The following is a 17,586-nucleotide window of genomic DNA, read 5'->3' as shown; positions in this document are numbered from 1 at the left end:
AAAAAACGATACCCCCTACTACAACCTTGGAATTCCTTGGTATTCAGATAGACACTGTAAATCGTGAATTTCGCTTACCCGAAGAGAAAGTAGCTAAGCTGAGAAGCATTCTAAACTCAACTTTAAAATCCAAGAAGGTTAAATTAAAACACATACAATCCTTGATTGGACATCTGAATTTCGCTACACGGGTTATTCCTATTGGTCGGGTTTTTAACAGAAGACTCATTGCACTAACGTCGGGTCTAGATAATCCTAACTGGCACATAAGAATCCCTCAGGTAGTTAAAGATGATCTGATTGTTTGGCAGGAATTTCTAGAGAATTTCAATGGCATTACTTATTGGCAAGGAGAATTGTTTGAGAATGCAGCGTTGAATCTGTATACAGACGCAGCTGCTTCAGCAGGGTTTGGCGCGATCTTTGGCACACATTGGATTGCGGATGCATGGCCATCTTTCTGGGTTGAACTCAAGCTTACCAAAAATCTAGTGTTACTGGAATTTTTTCCACTGTTAGTTGTTTTGGAAGTGTGGGGCCCTCAATTGGCTAACAAAAGTATTGTTTGGCACTGCGATAATATGGGGGTGGTTCAAGTAGTTAATAATCTCTCTTCTAACTCCCCCCCAGTACTGAGATTACTTAGACAGGCAGTATTCCGAGCTCTTAAATTTAACATTTTGATTCAAGCAAAACATATCCCTGGTTGTACCAATGTTGTGGCTGACGCATTATCTCGATTTCAGTTCAACGAGCTCTGGGAAATCGCCAATTATTTGGACAAAGAAGGAACACCATGCCCCAACATCTGTGGAATTTAGTATTGCCAGAATTTCAAAATGGTTAAGTATGTCTTTGGCAGACAAAACCTGGCATGCTTACATCGCAAGCTGGAATGAGTGGATGAAGTTCAAAACAAGTTTTCCCAAAGATCATTATCAAGGGGACAGTGACGTCTTATTGTCTTTTGTACTGGAGCAAGTTGAGGCTCAGTACTCTCTTTCAGCTATAACAAAAAAGTTAGCAGGCATATCCTTCTTTTTAAAGGTTCAAGGTGAGGCAGACATAACTAAATCCTTTTTGGTCAAACAAATCCTTCGGGGTGTTGGTAGGATTACACAATCTGTTGACATTAGGAGACCCATCACATTATCATTGTTGAAAGATTTAGTTTCGGTCCTACCTCAAATATGCTATTCTCAGTTTGAAGCAATGTTATTTACTTTGTTATTTTCGGTGTCTTTCTTTGGTGCCCTTCGGGTAAGTGAGTCGGTCTCTCATAGTAAGAGATCCCCAGGGGGTATTGGGAGTGAAGACATTCATCTGGTTGAGGGCAAATTAAAAATTATATTAAAAAAATCAAAAACGGATAAAGTGGGAAGAGGGACAACCCTTTGGCTTGGTAATAGCACGGAACAGTCAATATGCCCAGTATTAGCTTTTAGCCATTATCAGCAAGTCAGACCCTGCCTTCCTGGCCCTTTCTTTATACACAGTGATGGCTCTTTTGTTACAAGATTTAAATTTGTGAAAATTCTAAAAGGAGCTGTCAGTAAGTTAGGTATACCACCTGACCATTATAACACACATTCTTTCCGCATTGGAGCTGCCACACAAGCCTCATTGATGGGTTTAGGAGAAGAGTTCATCAAAAGGCTTGGCAGATGGAACTCTTCTAGGTATCAACTTTATGTTAGACCTACCCTTGTTTAGTAAGTCTTATCTTTTTTCGTTACAGTTTCTCCTCCTTTGGTCTGGATTATTGGACACTCTTTTGTCCACAGAGCAAGAGCTATAGCAGAACAGCGAACCTACACAACTAATTTAGGTATTAAAGATGTTAGAATTGTTTGGATGGGCATTCGAGGCCTTAAATGGCCAGATTTATTGCCAATAATTTTGCAAATGAAATCTCGTTGGGGTTTCCCAGCAATTATTCTGATCCATCTAGCTGGAAATGACATTGGAAAGGGTAGAAACATTGATTTAATTCGTAATATAAAAAGAGACCTTGCTCAGATCAGATTTATTTTTCCCAATACTGTGATAATTTGGTCGGAAGTTGTGCCCAGATTAGTCTGGCTTCAAGATGCAGGCTTTCACCCCCTTGAGAGATGCCGTAAAAAACTTAATTTTGCTATCTCAAAATTTTCCAAGACAGTTAATATTTTGGTTTATAGGCACTACGAGTTGGAACAAGGTTTTGAAGGCCTGTATCACGCGGACAGGGTAAATTTGTCAGATATCGGTTTTGACATTCTGAACATGGGATTCCAAAGTGCAATAGAGAGAGCTTTACATGTGTGGGGAATGGCCAAGGCCAATGTAATGGTTTAATTGGCCTTGACGTGGAGGTATGCTCCTGGCTAGGTGGTAAATTGGCGGGGCTTAAGGATATTTGTTGTTAATCTTTAAGGCGGTCCGCTGCAGAGATCTGATGCAGAGGCTGGCTGGGAATATATGTATGAGCAGGTATTAGTATCATTAGCAATGGTTAATGTTCTGATTGATATGATATTTAATAAACAACAGCTGCGGCCATTCTCCACCATGCATGTGTCCGTGTCTATAATTGGTTGTTATAATTGGGTTGTGTTAAGTAAGTAATGCTGTCTGCAACTCCCATGAATGGGGAGAGACTTAACCTCCCCTACCATGGGAGTGCGGCAGCTCCCCCCTTTTCTGTATCGTTTTTACTTACCTCGTGTAATTTTCTTCTGTTTAAAACTTACCTCACTTCCAATTGGTCAATTTTCAATCCCAGGCTTCTGATTGGTCGATTCAAAAAAGGGGCGTGGCTTCGTGGGAAAAGCCGCGAAAGTCGGCTATAAAAGGACAAGCCGGCGAACGCTCTTCATTCTTCATCGGCAGCCAACGCGAGAGGATCGTTTGGAAAATCCCACCCACCCACCCTGTTATTGTATAACATATATGAATGCATAATAAATATATAAAAAAAAAAAATTAAAAATATTGTCGCAGCGGTTAATTGTTGTTTATAGAGAAGTGTCATATGGAGGTATGCTCCTGGCTAGGTGGTAAATTGGCGGGGCTTAAGGATATTTGTTGTTAATCTTTAAGGCGGTCCGCTGCAGAGATCTGATGCAGAGGCTGGCTGGGAATATATGTATGAGCAGGTATTAGTATCATTAGCAATGGTTAATGTTCTGATTGATATGATATTTAATAAACAACAGCTGCGGCCATTGTCCACCATGCATGTGTCCGTGTCTATAATTGGTTGTTATAATTGGGTTGTGTTAAGTAAGTAATGCTGTCTGCAACTCCCATGGTCAGGAACAGGCAAAGTTTATAAAAGGCAAATGTTGGTACAGGCAGTAAACAATCAAAGGTCAGGAACAGGCAAGGCTCAAAGAACAATAAAGGCCATTAAAGCAAATAAAGTACTGTCTTGCGTAAAAAAGGGCATAAACTCAACGGATGAAAACATAAGTTTGCCTCTTTATAGGTCCTTTGTAAGGCCTCACCTGTATGTATGCAGTGCAATTTTGGGCTCCAGTCCTTAAAAGGTATATAAATGAGCTGGAGAGAGTCTAGAGCCATCCAACCAAACTGGTTAGAGGAATGGAAGACTTAAATTATGATGGTAGACTGTGAAGGTTGGGGTTGTTTTCTCTGGAAGGGAGATGATTACACTTTAAAAGTACATTAGAGGACATTATAGATAAATAGCAGTATAGGTGGTTCTTCACAGTGAGTGCAGTGAGGTTGTGAAATGTCCTGCCGGTTGTTGTTTTGATAGCTGATTCTGTTAATGCTTTTAAGAGTGGCTTGGATAATTTCTTGGACAAACATAATAACCAAGGCTATTGTGATACTAAAATCTATAGTTAATATGGGTATATATAATTTATGTGAGGGTATGGAGGGGTCAGTGTTAGTGTGTTTATGTATAGATGCTGGGTTTCATTTGGAGGGGTTGAACTTGATGGACTTTGGTCTTTTTTCAACCCTATGTAACTATCAGGAAAAGACCTACGTTGGGCAATGAGTAATTGGGCAATTGTTCTCACAAAAATCCAAAGAATGTTGCAGCGCACTCTGAAGGTCAAGGATTGCTCAATTCACCTGTTTAAAAACAGTTACCTTTATTATTATATTTAATTAAAAGACACAGCATCCAAGGTCTATTTCGTAACAACGTACTTCCTCAGAGACCTTAGTATCCCTTGTATTCCCATACATCTTATACCCCAACGAAGATCCCTCCCACGAAACTCGTCATGTCAATTTACACGCCATTCAATTAATACACTATAAAAAAGGTTTAAAAATGGTCTAGTTAAAAGACTTCTCAATCAAAGTTAATCAAATGTACCTTAAAGTTTATACATGGCAATTCATAACTTACAAATTATTCATACATTTCCCTTTTTAAAGTAAGCATGTTTCTTTTCGTTATGAATCTTTTACTTCACGTTATAAATACTCCTATACATGGACTATTAGTTTATGTTTGTATACATAAAGAATGTTAAATACCCCAATAAAACAATTTTAATCATAGCGATCCCTACTTGATAATGCACTAAAAATAGCAGCTTATATCAAACACTGAATTTAGCCCTTGGGCCGTCTGGTCGGCAATTTATATATTCACAGCAGTTTCGAATGTAAATCACCTCCTCTTGGCCCTAATGTAACCCGTTTTATGCCTTGTACTCTACATAACCCCGCATTACTACTGTTGCACCCCTTAAAGTGTCTCAACACCATTGTTATTTCACTTCCAGACCTTATCAAGTTTAAGTGCTCTCTCATCCTCTCCTTCAAGGGTCTGATTGTGCATCTTACATACTGCTTTAGGCATTTAGCACACGTTAGCAAATAAACCACTGACTTCATATTGCAATCAATGTACTCATTGATTTTATAAGTATCATGTGTTATACTGCATTCAAAATGGTCCAACCTTAGGACCACCGTACATGTTACACACCTCAACGAGCCACATTTGTACATTCCACTATTCTATAGCCAGATTTCTGATTTTGGTTCCCCTGTACGTTCACTAGGGGCCAAAATTGAGCCTAATGTAGTTGCTTTCCTTGACACAATACGACAACCTGTTCCTAGTATCCCTTTAACATCTCTATCTGCATGCAGCACTTGTAAGTATCTATTTATGATTCCCTTTATTTTATTAAACTGTCTACTATATTTCATACTCAGTGTTACTGGCTGTATTGATAAAGTCCCTCTCTCAGCTCTATTTACTCTGCTCTCTCTGAGTAACTCTATTCTTTAATAGGGCAGATTTAAATGTATCCTGCAACACACCCATGTCATATCCTTTTTCCAGGAACTTGTACCGCAATTTACACGCCTCTAAGATGAAATCACTTTCCTTGCTACTCTGTCCCCTTGGTATGCCTCTGTTGAAATGTCGCAGATGGCAGGAATTCACTCGCAGCAGAGAATTTTCCGTACATGATTTTGTATAAACAGTGGTAGCTTTTCTCCCATTTTTGATACAAATCGCCAAGTCCAAATACATAATGTGTTTAGCATCATAATAACTTGTAAACCTAAGGTTTAAGTCTGCATTCTCAAGACTCTTAATAAATCTTTAGAATTTTTCTCCAGTGTCTGCCCAAACGAACAGCAGATCGTCAATATAGTGACGATACATGATGATATGTTCCATACTGGGAACATCACCTCCAAGCACATGGGTCTCCTCCCACCAACCCATATAGAGGTTGGCGTATGTCTAGTGGCATAACTACCGGGGGAGCAGGGGGTGCGATTGGACCAGGGCCCGCACCCCCTCAGGGCCCCCCTGGCAGCTTGCGCGCCACTAACTCTGCTGCCTGCTGCTGTGTACAGAGGGGGGTGGGGGCCTGGCTGCATGTCCCACGCCAGGGCCCGCCCCTCTCTAGTTACGTTACTGCGTATGTCCCACGCTCCTGTCCCACACTCCTTCAGTGTAACTACTGTATTTATTCAAGTGGTACTCAATAGCCACCATTCCCGTGCTATGTGGTATACTAGAATATAATGATACCACCAGCATTGTGGCTGATCCAACACACCCCTCACTGTTCACACTACTGCCATCTGGAAAAAGGTACCGAAGCATTAGGGCCCTCACTACCAGACTGTAGTTTCTTCCCCCAAGCCATAAGGCTCCTGAATACTCAGGGACCGGACAGATCTCTCTCACACACAGGGGTGCTCCGCCAATGAGGCGAGTTGAGCAACTTGCCTCAGGCAGCAGCGCCAGGGGGGCGGCAAAAGCCACTCCTGTGCCTTTAAGAGACGATTTTCTGTTTTTTAAACCAGAAATTCGGCTTTACTAGTGCAAGAGAGCGCTATTGCACTCTCCGCACTAGCATTGCTGCCTCCCCTCGGAAAGGTAAGCAGGCAGGGGGGGCGGCATTACAGGAGCCGCTCTCTCTTTCCTGCGAAACGGGGCTGCTCACACACACACTCCATCTGCCCTTACTATATACCACAACGTTACACAGCCACTGTTCGCCATTGAATAAATAAATAGCCATTGAATACAATTGTTCTCTATGAGCACATCTGCACTTCATGTTCTTTATCATGTTCTTACTACTATCATATCACAATGATACAACCATCATGTCTGACAATGGCATTATTTACTTAACATATTGCATCTGCTGAGTGTGCACTGTCTTGTCCTGTCCCTGCACTATGCTGTCCTGTCTTGCAGGAGTTGCATATTTTTGCACTTGCAATTTTTGTCTGCTGTCTGTTACATCTATGTTATGTGTAGCACCATGGTCCTAGAGGAACGTTGTTTCATTTCACTGTGTACTGTACAAATGTATATGGATGAAATGACAATAAACTCACTCTTGACTCTTACCTGCACAAGGTGATTTATTCCCCTGTCTTCTGTTTTCTTCAAGCTTGTCCAGTAATACCACTTTTGAGTGTATTTTTCAGTTTCGTGTGATGAGTATGATTTTAGTTCCTCGAATCTCTTTATTCCATTAACTTATTATGTATCCAGTCTCTAAGCTTATGGGTTTTTTTTTGTGTCTTCCAGTATCTAGGGATGAGTATCTTTGCAGTGTCCAAGAGCACCAGTATGAGGGATTTCTTGTATTATTTGAGTGGTAACTGAGTGTCATGCAATAACAGATAGGTCGGGTCATTAGGAATGTCTATGTCAGTTTGTTTCTTAATTATGTCTCTGACTGTACGCCAGTAATTAGTTAGTGCTTTGCACCCCCAGTAGATGTGAGATATTGTTCCTTCCCCTGTGTTGCATCCCCTGCATAATGATGATGTAGAGGGGAAGAATCTTTTTAATTGGGTTGTAACGATGGAAACGGATTTTATAGTTTTGTTCTTGGTGTTATGCCCCCAGCATTGTTTTATAGTTTGTATTTCATCATCGTCATTCATATGTATGGTTATGCCTTTTCTATAGAAATGTCTTTCTTAGGCTACCATACCCCTTCCATGTGATCCTGTGTAATACCAGGGAATAAGCAGTATAGCTGCCATCTTCATACTGTACACAGCTAGTACATCACAATCTGCAGCAATCTTACCCCATCCAGCCTCATGGTAGACATATGAAATTGTCCCTAGAGACCAGTAGGTACCATTGATTAACTGATATTTACAATAACTACCCCTATTAAAGCTTGGCAAAGAGCATTAAAATTAATGGGTAAGAAACCCCCCCTTCCTGAGCTTTAAACAACCACTATGGGGGAATGCCTTTCTACTGCAATTCCAGATGTTACCAAACTTTATATACACAGAAAGACATCAAATATATATTACAATTGCAGGTTGCCCAGCTACAAGACATAATGGGGCTCATTTATAAACTTCATGCAGCACAGAATGATTCACACAGTTAAAATATTTGCCCTGCACATGGTTATATTTATAAAGCTAGATAAGTGTGGCGTATTTAGAGTGCAAACTTGAAGTCTTCTGTGTTTCAGCTCCTGGATCAGATAGGGCACTGGTGTGCAGTAGGGATGTCGCGGACTGTTCGCCCGCGAACTAATTCGCGCGAACATCGGCTGTTCGCGTCCACCGAATGTTCGCGAACGTCGCGCGACGTTCGCCAATTTGGGTTCGCCTTAGCTGGCGCTTATTTTTGACCTCTCACCCCAGACCAGCAGATACATGGCAGCCAATCAGGAAGCTCTCCCTCCTGGACCACCCCACACCCCTGGACCACTCCCCTTCCATATATAAACTGAAGCCCTGCAGCGTTTTTTCATTCTGCCTGTGTGCTTGGAAGAGCTAGTGTAGGGAGAGAGCTGTTTAGTGATTTGAGGGACAGTTGATAGTAACTTTGCTGGCTAGTAATCTACTTGATACTGCTCTGTATTGTAGGGACAGAACTCTGCAGGGATTTGAGGGACAGTGAGTTTAGGTTAGTTAGCTTTGCTGACTAGTAATCTACCTTCTACTGCAGTGCTCTGTATGTAGCTGCTGTGGGCACTGCTTCTGATCTCATCTGCTGACTGCTGTAATAACCCAATAGTCCTTGTAAGGACTGCTTTTATTTTCTTTTTTGTTTTTTACTTTGCTACTATAAGAGCCCAGTGCTATTAGTCTTGCTGTGTTGGGGAGTGGGACTGGTGTGCTGCTCCTAGTAGTTCAGCACCAACCAGAGTAATTTTTTTTTTTTAATATATATATATATATTTTTTTATTTTACTTATGTTACTGTTCTTTAACGTGTCCAGTGCTGTTTGCGGTTCTTCATAGTAGTGCACCAATAGTAGTGCACTTGCAGGTATCCACTGCTGTAGTGTATACGTTGACCTTGCAGGCATTGTTTGCCCAGTGTGTTCTTCAAACAACTGCCACCTAGCTGTGTGAGCTTTTTCATATTCTGTCTAAATATCAATAATAATACCGTCTCCAGAAACACCACCTGAGTGACGTTTTTCAAGCAGCAATAATATATTCCGTATCCACTGCTGTAGTGTATACGTTGACCTTGCAGGCATTGTTTGCCCAGTGTGTTCTTCAAACAACTGCCACCTAGCTGTGTGAGCTTTTTCACATTCTGTCTAAATATCAATAATAATACCGTCTCCAGAAACACCACCTGAGTGACGTTTTCCAAGCAGCAATAATATATTCCGTATCCACTGCTGTAGTGTATACGTTGACCTTGCAGGCATTGTTTGCCCAGTGTGTTCTTCAAACAACTGCCACCTAGCTGTGTGAGCTTTTTCACATTCTGTCTAAATATCAATAATAATACCGTCTCCAGAAACACCACCTGAGTGACGTTTTCCAAGCAGCAATAATATATTCCGTATCCACTGCTGTAGTGTATACGTTGACCTTGCAGGCATTGTTTGCCCAGTGTGTTCTTCAAACAACTGCCACCTAGCTGTGTGAGCTTTTTCACATTCTGTCTAAATATCAATAATAATACCGTCTCCAGAAACACCACCTGAGTGACGTTTTCCAAGCAGCAATAATATATTCCGTATCCACTGCTGTACTGTATACGTTGACCTTGCAGGCATTGTTTGCCCAGTGTGTTCTTCAAACAACTGCCACCTAGCTGTGTGAGCTTTTTCACATTCTGTCTAAATATCAATAATAATACCGTCTCCAGAAACACCACCTGAGTGACTTTTTTCAAGCAGCAATAATATATTCCGAACAGCTAATATAATATATAAGCTAATATATAAGCTAATATATAAGCTAATAATAAGATAATATAAGCTAATATATGCTAATATAAGCTAATATAAGCTAATAATATATTAGAACAGCTAACAGGTGCAAATAAGATACTTTGTAACAATTTTGACTCTGGTTGGTGCTGGTAGTGGTGAACTACTAGGAGGAGCAGCACACCAGTCCCTCTTTTCTCTGCACTGAACAGCCAGAAAAAAAAACAGTTTCTAACTTAATTAGCTTTTGGCAGAGAGCTCAGAACAGCTAACAGGTGCAAATAAGATACTTTGTAACAATTCTGACTCTGGTTGGTGCTGGTGGTGGTGAACTACTAGGAGGAACAGCACACCAGTCCCTCTTTTCTCTGCACTGAACAGCCAGAACAAAACCAGTTTCTAACTTAATTAGCTTTTGGCAGAGAGCTCAGAACAGCTAACAGGTGCAAATAAGATACTTTGTAACAATTTTGACTCTGGTTGGTGCTGGTAGTGGTGAACTACTAGGAGGAGTAGCACACCAGTCCCACTCCCCAATACAGCTAGACTAATAGCACTGGGCTCTTACAGTAGCAAAGTAAAAAAAACAAAAAAGAAAATAAAAGCAGTCCTTACAAGGACTATTGGGTTACAGGCAGCAGTCAGCAGATGAGAGATCAGCAGCAGGACAGCTGCCCACAGCAGCTACATACAGAGCACTGCAGTAGAAGGTAGATTACTAGCCAGCAAAGCTACCTAACCTAAAATGTCCATCAAATCCTTGCAGAGTTCTGTAAAGGGCAGAAATCACACTACATTTCTAAACTTGTGTAATAAACTGCTTTAAAACGTCCGGCGTCTACATTCCAATCAAGTCGTGTAAAGGTTACAGCCTGTTCACACGCAAAGACAAAACGCGGCGCTTACTGCAACGCAAAAAAACGCAAAGAGCTTTAATGAATGATACCGTCAAGTGAGCAAATAATAGTTTTTAATTACTAGTTGCTTGTCACCTCCAGGATGTTCGTCCTGTTGGTGGCAATATTTCTGTAGTGGTGTGTTTAGCAGTCACCGTGCTTGTGCGCACGTGCACGGTCAGGCAGAGGTAATTCAATGTACAGTGAAGTGAACCAAAAAACACTGATTCTGCAGTGTGGGCCCAGTTTTGGTCTACTTTATTGATCACCTGCGGTGACCATAAAAGATGCGATTTTGCCACTGTTGCAGAACCCTGAAAAATTAGGCATGTGTACTTTCCTGAAAAATTATGTTTTTTTTGTCGCAGCCACTGAAGCACAGAGGCCAGAAAAAATATGCCATATAAATGCTAAAAATATTAAAAAAAATTGTCGCAGCCACTGAAGCACAGAGGCCAGAAAAAATATGCCATATAAATGCTGAAAATATATATTTTTTTGGTTGCAGCCACTGAAGCACAGAGGCCAGAAAAACTCAGGATTTACCTGTCCAAAAAGTTTTGCTTAAAATGAAACCAGTAGGGTTTGCACCCTAGTTTGTAACGGTGGCGGAGGGAGGAGGACGCTAAAGGACAGCTGTGTGTGGAGTCATGCGGCGTGCAGAGAAGGACAGCTGCATGGGGAGTCAGAACAAGTCTTCCGGCGTGCAGTAACCCTCCGAGATCCATGCCTCATTCATTTTAATAAAGGTCAGGTAATCCACACTTTTGTGACCTAGGCGAGTTCTCTTCTCAGTTACAATCCCTCCTGCTGCACTGAATGTCCTTTCAGAGAGGACACTTGAGGCGGGGCAAGACAAGAGGTTCATGGCAAATTGTGACAGCTCTGGCCATAGATCAAGCCTGCGCACCCAGTAGTCCAGGGGTTCATCGCTCCTCAGAGTGTCGATATCTCTTGTGCGCACGTGCACGGTCAGGCAGAGGTAATTCAATGTACAGTGAAGTGAACCAAAAAACACTGATTCTGCAGTGTGGGCCCAGTTTTGGTCTACTTTATTGATCACCTGCGGTGACCATAAAAGATGCGATTTTGCCACTGTTGCAGAACCCTGAAAAATTAGGCATGTGTACTTTCCTGAAAAATTATGTTTTTTTTGTCGCAGCCACTGAAGCACAGAGGCCAGAAAAAATATGCCATATAAATGCTAAAAATATTAAAAAAATTTGTCGCAGCCACTGAAGCACAGAGGCCAGAAAAAATATGCCATATAAATGCTGAAAATAAATATTTTTTTGGTTGCAGCCACTGAAGCACAGAGGCCAGAAAAACTCAGGATTTACCTGTCCAAAAAGTTTTGCTTAAAATGAAACCAGTAGGGTTTGCACCCTAGTTTGTAACGGTGGCGGAGGGAGGAGGACGCTAAAGGACAGCTGTGTGTGGAGTCATGCGGCGTGCAGAGAAGGACAGCTGCATGGGGAGTCAGAACAAGTCTTCCGGCGTGCAGTAACCCTCCGAGATCCATGCCTCATTCATTTTAATAAAGGTCAGGTAATCCACACTTTTGTGACCTAGGCGAGTTCTCTTCTCAGTTACAATCCCTCCTGCTGCACTGAATGTCCTTTCAGAGAGGACACTTGAGGCGGGGCAAGACAAGAGGTTCATGGCAAATTGTGACAGCTCTGGCCACAGATCAAGCCTGCGCACCCAGTAGTCCAGGGGTTCATCGCTCCTCAGAGTGTCGATATCTGCAGTTAATGCCAGGTAGTCCACTACCTGCCGGTCGAGGCGTTCTCTGAGGGTGGATCCAGAAGGGTTCTGGCACTGCCTTGGACTGAAAAACCTTTGCATGTCTGACGTTACAGAGTGGCCAAAGTGCATTGTCCTTGCAGGTGCGCTCGTGGCAGGATTACTGGCACCTCTGCCCCTGGAATGTTGATGAGTTCCTGAAGTGACATCACCCTTAAAAGCATTGTACAACATGTTTTGCAGGCTGGTTTGTAAATGCAGCATCCTTTCGGACTTGTGGTACGTTGGTAACATTTCTGCCACTTTATGCTTGTACCGAGGGTCTAGTAGCGTTGCGACCCAGTACAGGTCCTTCTCCTTAAGCCTCTTGATACGGGGGTCCTTCAACAGCCATGACAGCATGAAAGACCCCATTCTCACAAGGTTGGATGCAGAGGTATCCATCTCCGCTTCCTCGTTATCAAGGACTACATCATCCACGGTCTCCTCCCCCCAGCCACGTACAAGACCAGGGGTCCTCAAAAGGTCACCACAAGCCCCCTGGGAAGCCTGCTCCTGTTGGTCCTCCTCCTCCACAAAGCCACCTTCCTCCTCTGACTCCACTTCTGACACCTCTCCCTGCGTTGCAGCAGGTGCCTGGGCTCGTTCTGGTGATTCCGACCAGAAATCATGCGCTTCCTGCTCCTCGTCACGCTGGTCTACAGCCTCATCTGTCACTCATCGCACGGCACGCTCCAGGAAGAAAGCAAAGGGTATTAGGTCGCTGATGGTGCCTTCGGTGCGACTGACCATGTTTGTAACCTCTTCAAAAGGGCGCATGAGCCTGCAGGCATCGCGCATAAGCACCCAGTAACGGGGGAAAAAAATCCCCAGCTCTGCAGATCCAGTCCTACCACCCAGTTCAAACAGGTATTCATTGACGGCTCTTTGTTGTTGCAGCAGACGTTCAAACATGAGGAGCGTTGAATTCCAGCGAGTCTGGCTGTCGCAAATTAAACGCCTGACTGGCATGTTGTACCGCTGCTGAATGTCAGCAAGGCGTGCCATGGCTGTGTAGGAACGTCTAAAATGGGCCGACACCTTCCTGGACTGCCTGAGAATGTCCTGGAATCCTGGGTACTTCGAGACAAAACGTTGGACTATTAAATTTAGAACATGTGCCATGCAGGGCACATGTGTTAAATTGCCCAGTCTCAGTGCTGCCAACAGATTGCTTCCGTTGTCACACACCACTTTTCCGATCTTCAGTTGGTGTGGGGTCAGCCACCGATCGGCCTGTGACTGCAGAGATGACAGGAGTACAGATCCGGTATGGTTTCTGCTTTCCAGGCACGTCATCCCCAAGACAGCATGACAACGGCGTACCTGGCACGTCGAATAGCCTAGGGGGAGCTGGGGTGCACAGGTGTGGAGGAGGAGGACCCAGCAGCAGAGGAGGAGGAAGCAGAGGAAGAAGACCAGGTAGAGAGCGAAGGAGGAGTAGAGGTGGTGGCAGAACCGCGTGCAATCCGTGGCGGTGACACCAACTCCACTGTTGTTGTTGAGCCACGCATTCCCTGCTTCCCAGCCATAACCAAGTTCACCCAGTGGGCAGTGTAGGTGACATACCTGCCCTGACCATGCTTGGAGGACCATGCGTCAGTATTTCATATGGACCTTTGCCCCAACACTAAGTGACAGAGATGCGGTGACTTGGCTCTGCACATGGTGGTACAGGTGTGGTATTCCCTTCTTGGAAAAAAAATTGCGGCTGGGTACCTTCCACTGCGGTGTCCCAATTGCTACAAATTTGCGGAAGGCCTCAGAGTCCACCAGCTGGTATGGTAAAAGCTGGCGGGCTAAGAGTGCAGACAAGCCAGCTGTCAGACGCCGGGCAAGGGGGTGACTCGCAGACATTAGCTTCTTACGCTCAAACATGGCCCTCACAGAAACTTGGCTGGGGGCAGATGACTGGGAACTGGTGGTCAAGGTGGAAGGCGGAGTGGAGGGTGGTTCAGACGGGTCAAGGACAGCAGAGGTAGAGCAGTAAGATGCTGGACCAGAAGGAGGGTGGCTTTTAGTTTTTCTGCTGCCTTTGAGGTGTTGCTCCCATAGTACTTTGTGCTTGCCGTTCATGTGCCTTCGCATAGAAGTTGTACCTATGTGGGTGTTGGGCTTCCCAAGACTCAGTTTCTGACTGCACTCATTGCAAATTACAACGCTTTTGTCAGAGGCACACACATTAGAAAAATCCCACACTGCTGACCTTTTTGAAGCTGGCAATCTGGCGGTAACAGTAGAAGTTGGCGGCAATGGCGGGTGCGTTGGCCGGCTGACCACAGGTGCCGATGCATGTTGTTGCCCTACTGTTCCCTGCAAGCTGTCCTCCCTGCTTCTTCTAAGTCTTATTCTCCTCCTGCCTCTCTGACTCTCCGTCTCTCCATCTGAACTATCCTCCTCTTGCTCTCTTCTACTGGGCACTCACAAAACATCAATCTCCTCATCATCATTCTCCTCAGATGCATCAATTTCTTCTAACAGCTCACAGAAGGAAGCAGCAGCGGGGACCTCCTCATCACTCATTATGTCATCTCTGTTGTGTTGTCTGCCAGAATTATATCTGGTGTAACGTCCTCATCTCCTTCATCTTCTTCTGCCAATAATGGTTGCGCATCACTCAGTTCAAGAAACTCATGTGTAAATAACTCCTCTGACTCCAGTGAAGAAGGGGCGCCGGTGGTGGAGGAAGTGTTACGTGGGGTGCCCATAGCAGAGGAGGATGAGGATGTTGTGGCAAAGTTAGAAATGGTAGAGGATGGGGTGTGCTGTGTAAGCCAGTTAACTACCTCTTCAGCATTTTGGGAGTTCAGGGTAATTGCCTTTGTAAAACTGGGCAATTTCCTAGGGCCACAGGATAGCATAGCAGCACGGCCCTAGTGCCTCTGCGTGGCGGCCTGCCTTTGCCTGGCATTTTTTTTAAAACAACAACAACAACTCAGGTGATGTTTCTGGAGACGGTATTATTATTGATATTTAGACAGAATGTGAAAAAGCTCACACAGCTAGGTGGCAGTTGTTTGAAGAACACACTGGGCAAACAATGCCTGCAAGGTCAACGTATACACTACAGCAGTGGATACGGAATATATTATTGCTGCTTGGAAAACGTCACTCAGGTGGTGTTTCTGGAGACGGTATTATTATTGATATTTAGACAGAATGTGAAAAAGCTCACACAGCTAGGTGGCAGTTGTTTGAAGAACACACTGGGCAAACAATGCCTGCAAGTGCACTACTATTGGTGCACTACTATGAAGAACTGCAAACAGTACTGGACACGTTCAAGAACAGTCAGGTAAGTAAAATAAAAAAAAATATATATATATATTAAAAAAAAAAAATACTCTGGTTGGTGCTGAACTACTAGGAGCAGCACACCAGTCCCACTCCCCAACACAGCTAGACTAATAGCACTGGGCTCTTATAGTAGCAAAGTAAAAAAAACAAAAAAGAAAATAAAAGCAGTCCTTACAAGGACTATTGGGTTATTACAGCAGTCAGCAGATGAGATCAGAAGCAGTGCCCACAGCAGCTACATACAGAGCACTGCAGTAGAAGGTAGATTACTAGTCAGCAAAGCTAACTAACCTAAACTCACTGTCCCTCAAATCCCTGCAGAGTTCTGTCCCTACAATACAGAGCAGTATCAAGTAGATTACTAGCCAGCAAAGTTACTATCAACTGTCCCTCAAATCACTAAACAGCTCTCTCCCTACACTAGGGGGCAGATTCACTAAGCCTCGACTGTTTTTTTACTTCGAATTCAACCTTCGATTCGAACGGTCGAGCAATCCTCCGATCAGGTGAATAGTCAAATTCGATAATCGAAGTGGACAAGTACGATTATCGAAGGATGTATTATTTCGCCTATTCGCCTATTCGACTCGACTCGAAGGATACCTTATTTATGAAATCTTCACCCGAAGTTTTATTTGTACCCCATCTTTGACCTACCGAAGTTGATTTTGGACTTGACATTCGAATATGATATGATTCGAATCGAACGGTCGAAGTAAACCATCTTCGACTATTCGATTTTCTTCGATTTTTTTTGCTGGTGCTCTCCACTGTTGTGGGTGTATAGTGACACCTAGGGATCACTTTATAAACTGTTAGAAACTGTTTTTTAGTTCTGGCTGCACTAGAGGTTTGGGGAATTACATTAAAATAAATACTGACACCAGAAACATGTTTGTTTTGGCATCTATCAGAATATAAGATAAGATTTTCAAGTATCAATGGCTTAAAACATAATTTTTGATTTCTATTTTTTTACAACATCAATTCAAATATTAATTGGCCCTATCTATCCTTACGCTTCACTAAATGGTTAAATGTTTCCAAGATGCATGGAATGCTGGGAAACACTGGCTTACTTATAAAAACCTAAGAAATTTTAAAAAATGGAATTTTTGGTAGCCGCCATTTTGGAGGCAGAAGAGCAGGATGAGGAGCAGGAACACCTTGTCCCTGCTAGGATCAGGCAGCCTCGTCACTTTAGGAGACCTGTACTTTGTTTGGACGAGTTGTCTGATGATGAGGTTGTGAGGATGTTCCGCCTGAGTCGTGCCGCCATAGTGCAGGTTTATGGTCTCATCAGTGAGGCTATTGAACCTGTGACGGCACGGTCTCAGGCAGTGCCTGGGATGTGCAAGCTGCTTGCAGTTTTGCATTTCCTGGGCACTGGCAGTTTCCAGCAGGTTTCTTCACGCCTCATTGGCATGAGCCAGCCCACCTTTAGCAGGATGTTAGCACAAGTGCTCAGGGCACTACTGCAGCACTCGCGAAAGGCTCATTTCCTTCCCCTCAACTCAGGCAGAGTGGATAAGATTAAAACAGGATTTTTTCCTAATTGGCCAATTTCCAAATTGCCTAGGAGCTATTGATTGCACTCATGTTGCGCTCACACCACCTCGCCATCAGCAGGAGCGCTACCGAAATCGTAAGCGCTCCCATTCCATCAATGTGCAGGTGGTGTGTGATTCCAACATGCGCATCATGAGTGTGAGATCTTTCCTGGAAGTGTCCATGATGCCACTATCCTGCGTCAGTCAGCTCTCCATGGCCTCTTTACCCGAGGAGAAATGCCGGACGGCTGGCTTGTGGGTAAGTTATATTTGCAATTTCATACAAAGACACTTCAAATATTATTTTAAAGGTGATATGTATGTATTTTCCAGAAATGTTGCCTTTTTTCAGTCTGGCTACAATAGATGCACTATGCATCTTGGGAC

General features: G+C 43.5%; 1 long non-coding RNA gene across 1 annotated transcript; it reads left to right on the top strand.

Moving 5' to 3' along the window:
* The first annotated feature begins 801 nt into the window (after positions 1-801).
* On the top strand, positions 802-3,163 carry LOC121394658. Its single transcript, XR_005961907.1, has 2 exons — positions 802-2,354; positions 3,020-3,163. It is a non-coding gene; the product is annotated as an uncharacterized LOC121394658 (long non-coding RNA).
* Positions 3,164-17,586: the final 14,423 nt, after the last annotated feature.

Source organism: Xenopus laevis, chromosome 6L (assembly GCF_017654675.1).
Source record: "Xenopus laevis strain J_2021 chromosome 6L, Xenopus_laevis_v10.1, whole genome shotgun sequence".
NCBI classification, from domain to species: Eukaryota; Metazoa; Chordata; class Amphibia; order Anura; family Pipidae; genus Xenopus; species Xenopus laevis.
The sequence above is the reverse complement of the archived record's forward strand: the minus strand, read 5'-3'. Positions and strand labels throughout refer to the sequence as shown.